This window comes from Garra rufa, chromosome 10 (assembly GCF_049309525.1).
Source record: "Garra rufa chromosome 10, GarRuf1.0, whole genome shotgun sequence".
In the NCBI taxonomy this organism is placed as follows: domain Eukaryota; kingdom Metazoa; phylum Chordata; class Actinopteri; order Cypriniformes; family Cyprinidae; genus Garra; species Garra rufa.
In genome coordinates this window covers 3,705,261-3,711,261 of record NC_133370.1, presented here as the reverse complement: position 1 = coordinate 3,711,261, position 6,001 = coordinate 3,705,261, and positions in this window count along the sequence as shown.

Sequence of the window (6,001 nt, the reverse complement as noted above, 5' to 3'; positions counted from 1 at the left end):
CTGTCTGCGGGTGTGTCGAGATGCCTATTGGTCCAGGAGATGATGCTCGGAAGTCTGAGTCGTTTAGGTGAGTCGGTTCTTTTGAATCGAATCGGCCCGCTTGACTGCGGATTCAGAATATCGTTTCAATTTACACAGAAATGTTTGTTTAGTGTCTGATTGTAATTAAATACTTGTCGCTATGTCATAAAACATTGTTTTTTAATCTCATTCTGGTAGATGCGGCCACGTATTGAATTCATACAATGATTTAAATCAGATAAATATGTTTTTTTTTTGTATCATATAGATTGTTCATATCATTACCCAGCAGCAATAATTAAGCTAATTAATAATAAATACACTAGGACAATGAATACAGGAGATGATGCTCAGAAGACTGAGTCGTTTAGGTGAGTCGGTTCTTTTGAATCGAATCGGCCCGCTTGACTGCGGATTCAAAATATCGTTTCAATTTACACAGAAATGTTTGTTTAGTGTCTGATTGTAATTAAATACTTGTCGCTATGTCATAAAACATTGTTTTTTAATCTCATTCTGGTAGATGCGGCCACGTATTGTTTTTATACAGGATTCAAATCAGATATGGTTTTTTTTGTATCATATAGCTTGTTCATATCATTACCCAGCAGCAATAATTAAGCTAATTAATAATAAATACACATGTTGTGAGAAATTGTGAGTAAGATGTTACTTTAGTTCTAGAATAAATGTGAACATGTACTAATAGAAAAAAATAGATACAGCGTTCCTCAAAATGAATAAAAACAGTGAAATTCAACACAAACCTGCAATAATTAAATACATTAAATACAAATATCCTTTATGTATTTAATCCCATTTTATTAACCAATGTCTTTGCTGCCGACCTTCGATGATCCAGTTCATCCATACTAATAAGCAAAAATGATTCAAGATAATCTAACATTTGTTTTAATTTTTTTTTATTGACTTTTTATATTCTGTGGTCTGCTGTACAGACATTAATTTACTTTTCTCTAAGTCTGAGGCTTTTGCTGTGAAAAAGCTTTTACATTTGCCAAAAATAGAACTTCTTATGTTAAAAACAAACAAGCAAGATTTAAAAAGTAACGCTAAAGTAACGTAACGCATTCCTTTCCATTAAAAGTATCTAAGTAACGTAATTAGTTACTTTTTTAGGGAGTAACTCAATATTGTAATGCATTACCAACACTGACCACATATATAACAAAGTAACACCTCGGAGTAGCTTGTATCATAGTATAAATATGGTAACTACGCAGTACCATGGTGTACAGTTCCCTATATAGTGGAGAAAAAGGAAGGGACAAATGAAAACATCTGATATGACTGTACTACAGTGTCTTAGATCCAATGTCCTAGTTCTTCTCCAACAGACGTCCCCTCTGGGCAAATTCACCCCTAATAAATTATTGCATCAAAGTGTGGGGTTAAATTTCATTCCTCTACATGTTCTCGCTCTATTGCATTGTGTAATGTAAGTTGTTGAACGTGAAACCTGTCATAGAACGTATTACAGCATCAGATAATCAAGGTTCACATGATGCTAGAGTGATAAGATGCAGACAGTCCATCGATGCAATCACACTTTCACCTCTGATCACATGCCCTGCATGCCTCACATTGTAGATGACAGTCATTTAACGCAGGGCAAGTGTCAGGGTTAGTTTTGTTGACAAGGCTCACTGATGCGGGGTGTTGTTTTCCTGGAGCATTCCATGCGTGACACATGAACTGAACATTAAGTTGCCTGGCAAGTGCACATAGGGGTGAATTTGAAATCATTTCACTGCTTTGGTTTGACTGGATGTTCATTTTGGTGTGTTCCAACTCAGCTAATAAGGAATGTTCTCACAACTTTCACAAGTTGAGAAAATGTTTTCAAAACAACATTCTCAAACCTTCCTTAAATTATTTGTACCTTGCTCTAAGAAATGTTTTTGTGACCTTGAAATTAATTCTAATTAAGGCGAGACACTGCAGGCGAATAGGGTGAAAGAAATGAATAGTTATCACCTTACATACTCAGTTAAGGTGAGACACTGCAGACAAAAAACTCAGTTTTTTCATGCACCTATAAAGTTTGAGATTTTGGGCTTCTTGGTTTTTCATAAAGTGTTTTTTCAGACTAGTGGATTGAAAACATCCAAAAAACAGTGTTGAGTCTTTCTTTTATAGCACTTTATCTATTTGTGTCAATAGATTTCAATTACAATACATATTTTTAGAGGCCGTTTTCTCAAAATGAGCCATAAATCTCCACTTCAGTAACAATTACACACACCAAACTTTACATTTATATTCCTGTCTATATCCGGAAGGTTTTTAAAGAGGGATTTGTTCATATGTAATTTGCTTTATTTTATATAACATTTTATTCCTCAAAAAATGGTAAAAAATATAGTGTTTCCTGTCTGTTCTAAGTTTTTTCTGATTTATTTTGTGACAAAATGATATCCCCAAAATCGCCTCTGTAAAAACATTTGACTCTAATATGTCAAAAAATAAATAAACAAGAATTTTGAAACTGACTTCATCCAGTTTTTAGATTTTTGTATTATAAATTTATGTAAATTTCATTAAATTATTAAATAATGCCTCATTTGCATATTTAAACATAACATTTTAGAAAAGTACAAAACATTTTGCAATTATCAATGTAATCAATTTACTGGGTAAATAAGGTGATAACTGTTAGTTATTTTTTTACCCTATTCACCTGCAGTGTCTCGCCTTAATTATTTATATTAATAATTATTAAATATTTTTTGTATTACAAGTTTTCTAAAATGTTAGGTTTAAATATGCAGTTAGTACAGACCAAAAGTTTGGATACACCTTCTCATTCAAAATTTTTCTGTTTATTAAAGTTTTTACTCTACATCTGTGCAGTTTTCAGTGGGTTAGTGATATTTTTTTAATATATATATATTAATAAATAAATATTTTTTAAATGGGTTTTTATACAAAAACTGCTTTTTAATGTAAAATTCACTATATAAAAGACTCACATTTCTAACTTTAATTCATGGGGATAACATGGATAATTTCACATGGTTTAGTGTAAGATTTTTGCCCACCTTTTGGAAAATCCAGTTTTAAAAGTAAAAAAACAACTGCAAATAACTTTTACCAGTAGGTGGCTGCAGAGCTCCACTATTTGCTATTTGACCACCTGAAAGATATTTTTTCACAAGTTTTTTCAGTTGAATTCATATCTACAGTACAGACCAAAAGTTTGGACACACCTGAATGAGAAGGTCTGTACTGTAGACAGGAATACAAATGTAAAGTTTGGTGTGTGTAATTGTTACTGAAGTGGAGATTTATGGCTCAGTGTAGAAGAAAAAACTCATTTTGAGAAAACAGCCTTTAAAAATATGGATTGTAATTGAAATCTATTGACACAAATAGATAAAGTGCTACAAAAGAAACACTTAAACAGTGTCTTTTGGATGTTTTCTTTCCACTAGTCTGAAAAAACACTTTATGAAACACCAAAATGCCCAAAATCTCATACTTGACAGGTGCATGAAAAAAACTGTATTTTAACATTTTTAGAATATTAAAAATAAGCCCTAAAATAAAGTTATATTTTTAATTAAAATAAAGTTAGTATGAAGAAGTTTCTTAACACTTAAGTGCACTTTTTAAAAATTGCAATTTGTAATACTGTCAAAAATACACTTAAATAAGTATTTAAAAGTACTTAATATTCTTTAAATATACTAAATTGCAAATTCATCGCTATCAAAGTGCAGTTACATACAGTTGAAGTCTGAAACATGAATCTGCAAAATGTTAATTATTTTAACGAAATAAAAGGGATCATACAAAATGCATGTTATTTTTTATTTAGTACTGACCTGAGTAAGATATTTAACATAAAAGATTTTTACATATAGTCCACAAGAGAAAAGTTCACAAGCACTTGATTCTTAATACTGTGTTGTATCTGAATGATCCACAACTGTGTTTTTGTTTGTTAGTCCTGAACAGTTAAACTGCCCAAAAAAATCTGTTTTCCAGCATTTTTGTATATTTAAACCCATTTCAGCAATGAATGTATGATTTTGAGATCCATCTTTTCACACTGAGGACAACTGAGGGACTCATATACAACTATTACAGAAGATTCAAACACTCACTGATGCTCCAGAAGGAAACACCATGCATTAAGAGCCGGGGGTGAAAACTTTTGGAATTTGAAGATCAGGGTAAATTTAACTTATTTTGTCTTCTGGGAAACAAGTTTCTTCTGTAGCTTCTGAAGGGCAGTACTAAATGGAAAAAAGTATGATATTTAGGCAAAAAAAGAAAAATGTAGGCCTCATTATTTTCAAAAGTTTTCGCTGCTCTCCTGTCAGATTCCTGTGTTTTGTTCTGGTGAAGTGAAGCTGAACTCTTTTGTGTGTCTGGAGCTTTCGCTAATGAGACGGAGGCTGAACTGGAACATGATGTTTACTAGGGCTCTCCAAAATCCACTTCAAATCCAGCCTTACAACTTGTTCCTTTAGGAGAGCTTTTATACAAGTTAAGATAAAAAGTTAATTATTATTTGATTATGATGATTTTTCTCATCTTTGTTGTTAACAGCAGTTGTCAGAATATAAAGCTTATACACTGAAGCATATAACTGTGGATGTTAGGATATGAATTATTATTGTTAGGCATAATGAATTTCATCAGGATGGAAGATTAGGTTAATATTAATGTTTTATTATAAGTACTACTACTTTTATATTTAATATTTACTATATGTGACCCTGGACCACAAAACCAGTCATAAGGGTACATTTTTTTTTTAAAAACTGAGATTTATACATAATCCGAAAGCTAAATAAACAATTAAAAATCTAGAATCTGAGGGTGCAAAAAAATAAAAAAAAATAAATAAATATTAAGAAAATCGCCCGTAAAGTTGTCCAAATGACGTTCTTAGCAATGCATATTCCTAATCAAAAATTAAGTTTTGATATATTTACGGTGGGAAATTTACTAAATATCTTCATGGAACATGATCTCTGCTTAATATCCTAATGATTTTTGCCATAAAATAGATCATTTTGACCCATACAAAGACTGGTTTTGTGGTCCAGGGTCACATATGATATATAATAAATATTATTTATAGTAAATTGTATTATAATTATTTTATATTATATATTATATATATATTTTTTTTTGTTAAATAAGAAATGTTTTTAAAAAATTAGTATTCATGAAGTTACACATTACTTATAGTATGACCAAATGATGTTTGTATGATTTTTTTCTAAACGTTTTAATTAAAAAACATAATTTCTATTTAATTTTTTAAGATACAAACGATATCATATTGTAATAAGAGCTATATTTAATCGATTTAGTCACATTTATTCAGGTTTCATAATCATTTTGACCAGGCAAGGAATTGGTACAGAATTGCTTGCATTTCTTGGATCAGTCAGTACAATTATTTGGAAATCTGGAATCTGAGGGTGCAAAAACATCAAAATACTGAGAAAATCGCCTTTAAAGTTGTCCAAATGAAGTTCTTAGCAATGCATATTACTACTCAAAAATTATTTTTTGATATATTTATGGTAGGACATTTACAAAATATCTTCATGCAACATGATCTTTACTTAATATCCTAATGATTTTTAAAAGAAAAATTGATAATTTTGACCCATGCAATGTATTTTTAGCTACTGCTACAAATATACCCTTAAGAACAATACTTAAGACTGGTTTTGTGGTGCAGGGTCACATATGATACATAATAAATATTATTTATAGTAAATTATCTGGGTTCTTATAGTATGACCAAATTATATTTGTAGGATTTTTTCCAAACGTTTTAGTTCAAAAATATAATTTCTATAGTATTTTCAAGATGCAAATGATATCATATTATAGTAAGAGCTATATTGCATAGATTTGGTCACATTTATTCAGATTTCATAATCATTTTCACCAGTAGATGGCGCTTGAAGGCAAGGAATTGGTACAGAAT